At 39.0% G+C, this 12,594-nt stretch overlaps 1 non-coding gene across 1 annotated transcript; it reads right to left on the bottom strand.

Annotated features, from left to right (window-relative positions):
- Positions 1-3,856: 3,856 nt before the first annotated feature.
- LOC135272101 (U7 small nuclear RNA) lies at positions 3,857-3,918 on the bottom strand. The gene has a single exon (XR_010340204.1). It is a non-coding gene; the product is annotated as a U7 small nuclear RNA (small nuclear RNA).
- Positions 3,919-12,594: the final 8,676 nt, after the last annotated feature.

Below are 12,594 nucleotides of genomic sequence, written 5' to 3'. Positions count from 1 at the left end.
AGAGGTTGAGGTGGGAGGATCACCTGAGCCTGGGAGGCAGAGGTTGCATTGAGCCGAAGATCTCACCACTGCACTCCAGCCTGGGTGACAGTGCCAGAAAACCTGGCCCTTTCTCCCTTTTTCACTTGCAGCATTTTCCTCTTCCAGTTTTTCTGGCCTCCGGGATTAGACTCCGCTTCCCACCTCACCTTTAGTCCTTTCATAGAACCCACCTGTGCTAATTCTCTCCCTGTTTTCTGCTATTTTCTGAATATGTCTCTCCCAAACTCATATGTGAAATCTCAACCTTCAAAGTGATGGTATTAGTGGGTTGAGCCTTTGGGAGGTGAACAGGTCATGAGGGCTGAGCTCTCATAAATGAGACCAGTGCCCTTAGAAAAGAGACCCCAGAGAGATTCCTCTCCCTTTCTGCCACGTGAGGATACAGAGAGAAGAATGGCCATTTATGAACCAGGAAGTGCCCTTCATCAGACACCTAATCTGCCAAGTCCTTGATCTGGGACTTCTTAGCCTCTGTAACAGTGAGAAATACACTTCTGTTGTTCATAAGCCACTCAGTTTACGATATATTGTTATAGCAGCCTGTAACAGACTGAGACATTTTCTATTTCCCAATTTCTGATCTTATCTTTATTATTTGTTTTCTTTAATTCCTTTTGGGTTTATTTTTCATTCGTTTTAAAACTTCCCAGTGTATATTTTCCATTCTTTTACCAACTCTTGAGATTAAAATCTTAACTCATAAATGTTCAGCTTTTTTTTTTTTCTTTTCTGTTACTTTTAAAATTATGTTTCCCACAAGCATGATTTTGGTTTCCTCTCATAAGTCTTGATGTGTGTTATTTTCATTGTCATTCAGTTGAAAATACTTTATAATTTTTATTGTAACATTTTGTATGACCTGTGGATTATTTAGGATATTGCTTAATTTCTAAATAAGCCTTGTTCGTGTCATTGATTTCTAGCTTAGTTGCATTGAATCAGAAAATGTACTCTGCATAATTTTACTGCTTTGAAAGCTGTTGTGACTTGTTTTATGTATGAGTCAGCATATAGTTAATTCTATAAATATTCCCTGTAAATTTGAAAAAAATATTCACTCTGCAGTTACTGGGTACAGTGTTCTATGAATGCACATTAGGTCAAGTGTGCTACACATGGTATTTCTATATCTTTACTAATTTTTTATGTTAACATATTCTATTAGCTTCTAAAAGGTGTCTTACAAAATTCCACTATGATTGCAGATTTGTCTATTCTTCCTTTTAGATTTTTGATTTTTTTGCTTTGTGTATTTTGGAACTATATTATTAAATGTATACAAATTTAGAATTATTGTATCTTCTCATACAATAACTGATAATGGTAAATTAAACCTTTTATCATTATGTGGTATTTTTCATGGTAAGTAATGTCATTTATCTTAAAGTCTACTTTGTCTAAAATTAATAATTTACATCAGCTTTCTTTTTGTTAGTATTTGCATGTTATATCTTTTTCCATTATTTTACTTTCAACTTTCAATATTTCTGTAGCCTTTTGTTTTAGATATATTTCTGGTTAAAATAGTATGTAATGAAGTTTTATTTTCCCCATAGTTTCATTGAAGACTTTTTTTTTTTTTTTTCTTTAAGACAGAGTCTAGCTCTTGTTGCCCAGGGTGGAGTACAATGGCACAATCTCAGCTCACTGCAACCTCTGCCTCCCTGGTTCAAGCGATTCTCCTGCCCCGCCATCCCTAGTAGCTGGGATTACAGGTGCCTGCCACCATGCCCGGCCATTTTTTGTATTTTTAGTAGAGATGGGGTTTCACCATGTTCATCAGGCTGGTTTCGAATTCCTGACCTGAGGTGATCCACCCACCTCGGCCTCCCAAAGTGCTGGGATTACAGGTGTGAGCAACTGCACCCGGCCATTTTAAAGAATATAAGTAATTTACTAGATTGGTAACATCCTGGGATTTGTATGTTACTTTGTAGAAGATCTTGTATAACAACCCACTGCTCTTCAGGTTATTAATAACCTAGTCTTAATGTGTCTCAGCCTTAGCGTATGTGAAAAACTATAAATTGTAAATTGTTGTAAACATTTACATGGAAATATAAACGTCATCTTGTATATGTAGTTATTTTTGTCTTTAAAAATCTAGTCGGATAATCATTGTCTTCTAATATGAGTATTTTTTACTTATATTTAATTTGGTTTCTATGTATTCAACTTGTTCTGTTTCTTTCTCTCTCTTTCCTTGCTTTATTTTGAATTGATTATTTTTTACTTTTTTATTTTCTCCCTGTGTTTGAAGATAATGTAATCTTTTAGCATTCCTTGAGTGGTTACCATAAAGATTACAACATAAATTCTAGATTTGCAAAAATCTAATATCAATTGGTTATTTTACTCTCTTTTCAGATAATACACACATTTTGGGAATGATACTTCCTAAACCTTAATATGCATATGACTCATAGAAGATTTTGTTAAAATAGAAATTCTGATTCAGTGATACTTCTGAGATTCTGCCTTTTAATAAGCTCTATGAGCCACTCTATGATTAGAAAGCCTTTAGAACACTTTACTCTCTTGAGCTCCTCTCTACTTAAATGCCAATAATGTTCTTTCTCTGTATTTTAAACCCTATAACACATTACTGTAATTTTTATATGGATAACATCAATCTAGATTCATCCACATTTATTTAATATATATATTTTTAGATGGAATTTTGCTCTGTTGACAGGCTGGAGTGCAGTGGCACCATCTCAGCTCACTGCAACCTCTACCTCCCAGGTTCAAGCAATTCTCCTGCCTCAGCCTTCCAAGTAGCTGAGACCATAGGTGTACACCACCACATCCAGCTAATTTTTGTATTTTTAGTAGAGATGGGGTTTCACCATGTTGGTCAGGCTGTTCTCAAACTCCTGACCTCAAGTGATCTGCCCGCCTTGGCTGGCCAAAGTGCTGGGATTCCAGGTGTGAGCCACTGCACCCAGCCTCACCCACATATTTACTTACCATTTTTATTGTTCTTTGTCTCATCCTGCATCTTTGGTATTTTGGATTTTGGATTTTTTTTTTTTTTTGAGACAGGTTTCACTCTGTCACCCAGGCTGGAATGCAATGGCACAATCATGGTTCACTGCAGCCTTGACTTCCTGAGCTCAAGGCAATCCTCCTACCTCAGCCTCCCAAGTAGCTGGGACCACAGAGGTGTGCTACCATACCTGGCTAATTTTTGTATTTTTTGTAGAGATAGGGTTTTGCCATGTTGCCCAGACTGATCTCGAACTCCTGGGCTCAAATGATCCACCCACTGCGGCCTCCCAAAGTGCTGGGATTAAAGGAATGGGCCACAGTACCCAACCTTTGATATTTTGATATTTCATCTGGAACCATTTTTCTTTTTCCTTAAGAATACCCTTTGGTATTTCTTTTAGTGGAGTTCTGCTGGTGAAAATTCTGTTTTTGCCTGAAAACATCTCTTTTTATTTTGAAATTTTTTTTATTTACAGAGATAGAGCAGAGAATTCCCATATACCCTTTACTCACTTTTTTTTTAATGCTAACATCGTATTTGCCGTAATATATTTGTCAAAACTAAAAAATCAACATAGTTACATACTCCTGAACACACTTCAGATTTTATTTGTATTTCTCCAGTTTTTCCACTAATACTTTCTTTCTGTTGTAGGGTCCAATCCAGGATACTGCATTACATTTAGTTAGGATGTCTCATTAGTTTTCTTTGGTCTGTAATAATTTCTCAATCTTTTCTTGTTTCCCATGACTATGACGGTTTTGAGATATACTAGTCAGGTATAAATAGCCAGGTATTTATTTTCTAGAGCTTGTATTTTTTAGGGGCTCTCCAGCATAAACTGGAAAAACTGCTAGACAAATTCTGAAAGAGCTGTAACACTCTAGAACATTTTTCAATTGGTGTTTGTTGGTGTATTAATTTGCTAGGGCTGCCGTAACAAGACTGGATGGCTTAAACAGTAGAAATTCATTTCTTCACAGTTCTAGAGTCTAGTCTGAAGTCAAGGTATCAGCAGGTTTGACTTCTTCTGAGGCCTCTCTCCTTGGCTTGTAGATGGCCATCTTCTCTTTCTGTCTTCGTGGTCTTCCCTTTGTGTGTCTGTGTCCTCATCTCTTCTTATAAAGACAACAGTTATATTGGATTACGAACCCATGCTTAGGACCTTATTTTGTCTTAATTACCTGTTTAAAGGCCCTATCTCTATATACAGTCACATTCTAAGGTACTGATGGTTAGGCGTCTAACATAAATTTTGGGATGTCACCAACATTCAGACCATATCATACACGTTTTCATGCTTTGAAAGCATGGTTTTTTTCTTTTCATTTGTGTGAGACATGTCCCAGCATAGAGAATTCTAAATTGGCAATTATTTATTTTAGCACTTTTTTTATTTCACTGCCTTCTGGCTTCCATTGTTTCCTCTGTGTTGCATGTTTTTTATTCTCTTACATTCTCTTCTATATTTTCATCTTTGTTTTTAACAGCCATGCTTTACTCTGGATAGTTTCTTCTAGCTGTCTTTCAATTCAGATTTGCGGGTATAGTAGAGTATTTGTTGACTCTAAGTAGCCTAAGTGACCAGAGGACATCCACAGGAGGATGGGAGGATAAGCTCAGGTGAAAATTCAGGGCTTACAGAAAAAGTCTGGATTCTTTAGACTGGCAAGGGAAACATTTGGACATAAGGCTCTAGTTTTACTTTGTAGCTTTCCCTGCTATTGTTTAAGACTAACCAGCTAGACTCATATCTTTGTGAAGTACATCTTTATTTCTGATTCTCAACTGAAATCATTTCCTCCTTTGAAGTGTTGATTTCCCCTTGTCTCTACTGAGCTAATCAAAAGTTAGCTTTGATTAGCCAAAGTTTTGGCCTACGTGTCCCTTATTCAGTGAAGCCACTTTTGATCATTTTAGGCACAGGGCACAGGGACTCCTGCAGGCTACTTAATATATGTTAGCTTGTAGTGTTAATTATCTTGTAATATTTATGCCTTGTTTTTCAAATTAATAATAATACTTCAAGGAAAAGTATGTCTTGTACCTTGCAGCACCTAACACCTTAGCCTCGGTACTTAAACCCAGGTTTGGCACATATTATGTTAACACATTTATATTGATTGATTTTTTTTCCCTTGTCGCTCTCAATGTACTAGAGAGAGACCTTCTAGCTGTATACACAATGCATTTTAGCTTTTGGTCACTTTTTTTTCTTTTGAGATGGAGTCTCACTTTGTTGCCCATGCTGGAGTGTGGTGGCAAGATTTTGGTTCACTGCAACCTCTGCCTCTCAGGCTCAAGTGATTCTCCTGCCCCAGCCTCCTGAGTAGCTGGGACCACAGACACGTGCCATCATGCCTGGTTAATTTTTGTATTTTTGGTAGAGATGAGGTTTCACCCTGTTGCCTAAGCTGGTCTCAAAACTCCTGAGCTCAAGCGATCAGCTTACCTTGGCCTCCCAAAGTGCTGGGATTACAGGTCTGAGCCACTGTGGCTGGCCTTGGTTATTTTTAATTTTATGGAAGGCGCAGAAATAAATGAAGACCATCCACATGAGAGTAGCTAGAGGCTGTTCATTCAGAACTTGCTATAGCAAGGGTCATCATCATTTATATTTGACAGAAACTCAAAGACAACAAGGACGAGGGAAGTGGGGAAACTTTATCATAGAAAAAAGGGAAGGGTTTAGGTATGTACCACATGGAGGCTGTTGGCACTGGGAAGCTGGAGGCAGGTTAACTAGAAATGAGGCATCCTATGCGATTGGTTTGGGGAGCACATTTGGCTTTCTTTGGTTGGTACTAAGTTGGAAGTGGAAGTAAAATAAATGGAAGCTGGTGGTTACAGGCCAAGTCCTGATTGTTTGGGGATGATCACTGCAGAGTATGGTTTGGCTTTCTGAGCTAGTTGCTCAGAAAGTTACAGGTCAGGGTTCCTTGCTCACTTGTATATTCAGTCCCTCAGTCCCCATTGTGGCCACTCTCTTACTTGCAAGAGTTTGACCAGCTGAAGAAAGGCTAGTGATCCAGATCTCCAGATCTTGGCGATTGTTTAGTTGCCTCCACAATCAATCTTATTGTGAGATCTTTTGGACTTTTTTGTTTTACCATTATGGTGATAATCTGGTAAGAGAGTGCCTGTACAGAAGAATTTAAGACTCTGGATAGAATGCAAAGGATCAGCATTATGACAATTATGATGAAAACAAGAACAGGTTATAGTTCTTTTAAGATGCTTCAGAGCCAGGGACATAATTGCCCAACTCAGGCAGAGAAGAAAATCATAGGCTGTGACGGTCAACTAAAGAAAGCCAAGTAGCTTTTTGTTTAAGGTGACACACAGCCTTTCCTATGTTGCCTTTTTCATTGATCCAAGTACAGCAAGACATTTTGGCAATGGCACAGATTCCACTGTGACTGGCCGACAAGGAATCTAGAGCAATGTGATTGTCTGTCACTACTCACGCTAAGGAACTGCAACTGATTTGTATTCCATCTAGTGCAAGGGCAGCATCCTTGATATTTTTCAGCTAGTGATACTTTTCTTAGTTTGTTTTCTATTGGTATAATTCTCACAATTGGGAACAGCATGAACAATGAGTTGGTAACTCCCCTAGGGAAAGTACCTGAATAACCACAAGTGGCTTTGTTTTGGAGTTCATGTGAGTCAGGATTTCCAGTCTTGGTGACTTAGAGAATTAAAGTCTCTATGCACAGACAATATCACTTGGAATGCCACTCCTGTAGCGTATGAGGTGTTAGTTGGAGGCAAACAGGACTAGGTATCCCAGACACTGAGGAAGTAGTATCTGGTAGGGGTACATGGAGATACAAGAGAAAAGGAGTTGCTCACAATATAAGGTTGGAATCAAGGCCTTGTGTTAGCTGAGATACATACTTGGATCTCAATTAGCCTCTTCCAGTATTTGGCCAATAACCCTATTAAGGTTACTGAATTCAAATTTAGGAATACCCGGGGTCTGAACAATAGATTATAATAATTGGTTCTTGTTCAGGGAGAGGGAGAGACACTAGCAAAGTTGCAGGTTGATTTGCTGAAGACCATTTGTCCATGTAATTACAATGGAAATATATTTTTAAATAATTCCCTATGATCTTGTTTAATGAGATTAAAGATGTTCTGAGATTTTATCATGGAGGTCTGGTAATTGAAGCCATATCTGACAGTCAGTAAGATTACGGGAAGTGGATACTGAGTGGAATAACCAAAGAATGCCATTATGATAAGTATGTTTTGATCTAATAATTATACTAAGGAGAGAATAAAAGGAAAAGGGGGGCCAGTCGCACTGGCTCACGCCTGTAATTCCAGCACTTTGGAAAGCTGAGGCAGGTGGATCACTTGAACCCAGGAGTTTGAGACGAGCCTGGGCAACATGGTGAAACCCTGTCTCCACAAAAACATGCAAAAATTAGCCAGGGGTGGTGGCACACACCTGTAGTCTCAGCTACTCTGGGGGCTGAGGCAAGAGGATCACTTGAGCCTGGGAGGTCAAGGCTGCAGTGAGCTGAGATAGTGCCACTGTGCTCCAGTCTGGGCGACAGAGCAAGATCCTATCTCAAAAAAAAAAAAAAAAAAAAAAATAATGAGAAAGGAAAAAGGAAAAGGGGCCATTAGGGAAGGAAAAAGCCAGGGTTCTATATAAAATGAGAAAAATAATGATTATAAGCAAGCAGATAAAGAACAAAATAGGAATTAGAGATCTTGGTTCAATGTCTTGGGAGGAAGCTGCCCAATACTTTAGGCCATCAGCTTCTTCTGAAGGTCTTGGGTTCTGAGGGTCAGCTACCAACTTTAGAAGACTGCCTTCTTCTAGAGGATCTCTAAGAATCCTTAGTTTGAAGCATCTTTTTAGATTAGCCTTTCAATTGTATAGAATTCTGAATTACTTCTTCAGTTGTGAAATGTGAACCCAGGATTGACTCCCTGGAGTTTCATTGTTATGTTTGCTATTAACAGTGCTAGATAAGGCTACTTTCAATGAGGTTCAAGAACAGCTTCTTTCTGATGTCACTTCCAAATATGTAAAATTTCCTGGTGAAGATCATAAAGAGGCTGTTTAGGAAGATGTTGTGGGGATACTGGCATAATGGTCTTGGTGACAGACCTGGGTATGGTACATGAGTTCCTTGAAATAGTGTCATTTTTGTGTGCAGTAGGACAGAGTCTATTATCTAAAGTGAAATCTCTCAAGCATGGGTCTTCTACTTACCAGTTCATAGGGTGATATAGTCCCAGGGGAATAACGGACCACGTAACCATAAAGGCTAGTGAAAGCGTGAGTACCTTTGGTCAAGGGAGCTCAAAGACTTCTGAAAATTTTGCTAATTTAAATTTAAGGATGCCACTGGTTCTTTTAATCTGTCCAGAAGATTGTGGGTGGTAAGGATAGTGTAGTTTTGAGTAAGGGGTAATGCCTTACAGATTTATTTTATAATAGTTCCCATAAAGTGCATGCTTTAGTTATTTGATATAAAAGTTGTTATGTCCCAGGTTGGAAACATAAAACCACGCAGCTCTTTAGAGACTGTAAGGGCTACAGCTTTTTGGAAGAGAAATGCTGCAGTCTACTCTGAAAATGGACACACAATTAGAACATTTAAAAAATCCATCTGAAGGTGTGCAAAGGGCTGTTGAGGCCTTGGTTCTTGGCCATGTCCCACCTTTACAGATTTTTCAGGATTATGTGTTGACTGGTGACATATGACCCCAAAATAACCTCAGCTCTTTTTCAAGTTTCCCAACTAATGTCCATATAAGGGAGTAAGCAATTTGTCTGTACCATGATGGAGAAATTCATGCAGAAGGCACTTGAAACTTCACCCCCTGGTGCAAGCAATTCTCCTGCCTCAGCCCCCTGAGTAGCTGGGATTATAGGCGCTTGCCACCACGCCTGGCTAATTTTTATATTTGTAGTAGAGATGGGGTTTCGCCATGTTGGTCAGGCTGTTCTTGAACTCCTGACCTCAGGTGATCCACCTGCCTTGACCTCCCAAAGTGCTAGGATTATAGGCATGACCCACCATGCCCACCAAAATTGGTATTTTATAATTGTCTCTTTGGGTACCTCCAGAGATTTATCCTCTGAGGGCTCAGACAAGATCATCTACTGGTTAAGGCTGCTTGTTTGTCACAATGATCTGGTAGAGCATTTCCTTTATCTTTCATATTTTCTCTTTCTGCATGAGCCTTTACATTATAATGGCCACCACTCAAAGAAACAGGAGTGCATCGAAAAGTTCCTTAACTTGTTGCTTATTTTTGCTGGGAGTTTCGCAGAGATGAGAAACTCCCTTTTTTTCCTCAAAACATCTCAAAGTCATGTACTATTCCAAAAGCATATTTGCTTTCTGTACGTTTGTTTACTCTCTGGTCTTCAACTAATTGACAAGGTATAATATTCATGCATGATGTTCTGGCATTTGTGCGGATTTTTACCCAGGTAGAAGACTATATTCTAAAGAGAAATTAGTCATACCATATCCTGCTAGATAAACTCCAGTTTCAGTTTTTGTTTTTGAGACAGGATCTTGCTCTGTCACTCAGGCTGGAGTGGAGTGGCATGATCGCAGCCTTAACCTCCTGAACTCAAGAGATCCTCTGCCTCAGCCTCCTGAGTAGTTGAAACTACAGACATGCACCACCTTACATGGCTAATTTTTTTCTTTTTGTAGAGACAAGGTTTCACTATGTTGCTCAGGCTGGTCTTGAACTTCTGGGCTCAAGCAATTTGCCCACCTTGGCCAGATTCAGTTTTGACGTATGATCCATTAACAAATAGTATTAGGTCAGGGTTCTCACTGGGAGTCTCTGGTAAATACGAATACACAAAGTTTCCCAAGGTGAGAATATTGTGAGGCTCCTTTTCTGGTTAGGGGCAGAAGAGAGGCAGGATTCAGGGTGCTGCAGCCATGAATGGTAACGTGAGAGGAAGAGAGTAGCAATATCCTAATAAGTTAATCAGCTGGCTGAGAAGTGTTGTGTTTTCAGTCAATGGTAACGTCAGTGCTATGTGAGGGACCATGAGATGAAGAGGGAAACCTAGAACTATTTCAGCAGAAGTATGGACAGGTGATTTTTGTTATTTTCTTAATAGCAGCTTTTGACACAGATAAGAGAGGAAAGTCTTTGCAACCAGATCAAAGGTAAGGCTATATATAGTAACTTATGAGTTTTGATAGTTCCCATCAAGTTGAGTTAAAACCCCAAGGGCTTGTCCATATAGCTTATACATAAATAGATCAAAGGGATTTTTGTAGTTAAAGATGCCCAGTGAAAGAAGCTGTTGAAGAACTTTCTTAAGGTTACAGAAGGCCTATTCCAAGTTTGGGTTCCCAGAAGAAAAAGTCTCTTCCTGAGGTCTGAGTCAATTCGTAAAGGGATGTCGCAATCTCAGAAAAATTTGTATGTGATATCTAGTTAAACCTAGCAGTCCTATCACTTGTCATTTAGTGAGAGGTCTAAAATAAGTTTGGATAATCTTTTGCCTAATGAGAGAATGTTTTTCCCTCCTTAGACATACCATGTCCTAAATAATGAATTGTACTTTGGAAAGTTGAAATGTATCTGTTGAAGCTTTGTTCTTTTTCTGTTAAAGCTGAGAGCAAGTAAATGGAACCCTTTTACAAGTTGTCTTTTTCTCTGAATGAAACACATCATCTACATATGATGTCAGAACTGAATCACAAGAGAAATTTAGATCTTTTAAGAGGTGTTTGAGGAATTGGGAAAAATAGGAGGGGGCTTCAATAAAACCCTGAGGCATGATTGTCCAGGTATATTGTTATCTTCTCCAGGTGAAAGATAAAAGGTATTGACTGTCCTATAAGTGGTCTAGAGGCAACCCCCCCTGCCCCCCCACCTCAAAAAAAAGGGCAGAGCAAAAATACACTACAGTGAAACAAGTGGCTTCAGGTAGAATTGATGCCAGGATGGTATCTGAGTTACGTACTACTGGGAAGCAAGGAACAAAAATTTTGTTGATTGTCCTGAGGTCTTGAAAAGTTGATATTCTCATCCATTTGGTTTCTTTACTGGCAAGACTAGAGTGTTACAATTGCTAGTGCAGGGTATGAAAAGACCATTATATATAAGGCCTTCAAATGTAGCTTTGAAACCTTCCTTTGCTTTGTCTTCAAGGGATATTGTGGATGACTGGGTAACAGTTTGGTACAACCTATGTGCTTTTCAGGTTTGTTATTTTCTTTTTTCTGTGTCAGTGGACTTTTAAGGCCACAGAATGTCAGGTACAGTGTCAAGACCTTCATGTGCGGGTATGCATCAAATATAATGGAGGAGGCAAAGGTGTATCCACAGTACGCACAACTTGATTATGAATAGAGGAGTCTTCTGGAACTTTAAGAAACAATTCTGTCTTGTGCATTTAATATTATGATTCTATTTGCAAAGAGGGGGCTATTAAATTTGCAGGGGTAGGTTCACAGAGCAGGAAGGGATGTTTTCACTCAAGGGCCCAAGGGTTACAGTTAAGGGCTGGGAGACAGGAAAAATCTGTGGGTTATTTGAGAGACGTATCTCTCAAATAACCTATCACTTGTGTGTATGCTTACTCTAAGGAGAAGGCTCAGCAAAGGTGGAGAAGTTTAGTGCAGAAAGAGCAGCACCTGTACCTACAAGGAATTAATGAGATTGATTATCTTTCTTCGTTCATTTATGCTGCTATGACAGAAGAGTAGGTAATTTATAAAGAACAGAAATTTATTTCTCATGGTTCTGGAGGCTGGGAAGTCCAAGATCAAGGTGCCAGTATCTGGTGTCTGTTAGGGGTCTTCTTGCTGCATACTCACATGGCAGAAGGTGGAAGGGCAAGTGGGGGCAAATGTTGTGTCCTCACATGGCAGAGGAGCAAAAAGAATGAACTTACTCCTGCAAGTTTTTTATAGTTGCACTAATTCATTCCTGTGGTAGCACCCTCATGACCTAAATGTCTTCCACTAGCCCCATCCCCCAACACATTAGCCTTGGGGATTAAGTTTCCAACATATAGATTCTGGGGAACACATTCAGACTATAGCATCATCTATACAGTTAATTCGAGTGTTTAAGGGCAAGGCAGAATATTGGAAGCATTTTTCTTCTTCTGAGAACACTCTCGTTGATTGGGATTGAGGGATTTTTTTGTCTTGGTTTTTCTTGTATAAGATAGTGCAATCTTTTTTTCTGGTTTACAATATCTATAAGTGTCCTTGTCAAAATGGCTGGATAGTGCAATCTTTTTTTCTGGTTTACAATATCTATAAGTGTCCTTGTCAAAATGGCTGGTGGGAAGAGGGCCACCTAGCTGTTTGATCTGTAAGACCATAGTTTATTTTGTGTCTTGTGTCATTTTTATTCTAAAGACCTTTCAAAATGTTCTAACAGGTATTTAGTTCAGGTAAAGAGCTATTTTCCATTCTAATTTCTACTTTTGAATTAGCCTTCTAGTTTCAGGTTTAACTCCATTGACAAAATAAGATGAAAGGGCTGCTGTTACAGTGGCACCTTCGTTAACTCTTGAATGATATCAGGAGGTATAT

Source organism: Aotus nancymaae, unplaced genomic scaffold (assembly GCF_030222135.1).
Source record: "Aotus nancymaae isolate 86718 unplaced genomic scaffold, 86718_ANA_hifiasm-v0.15.2.pri h1tg000006l, whole genome shotgun sequence".
Classification (NCBI taxonomy): Eukaryota; Metazoa; Chordata; class Mammalia; order Primates; family Aotidae; genus Aotus; species Aotus nancymaae.
The sequence above is the reverse complement of the archived record's forward strand: the minus strand, read 5'-3'. Positions and strand labels throughout refer to the sequence as shown.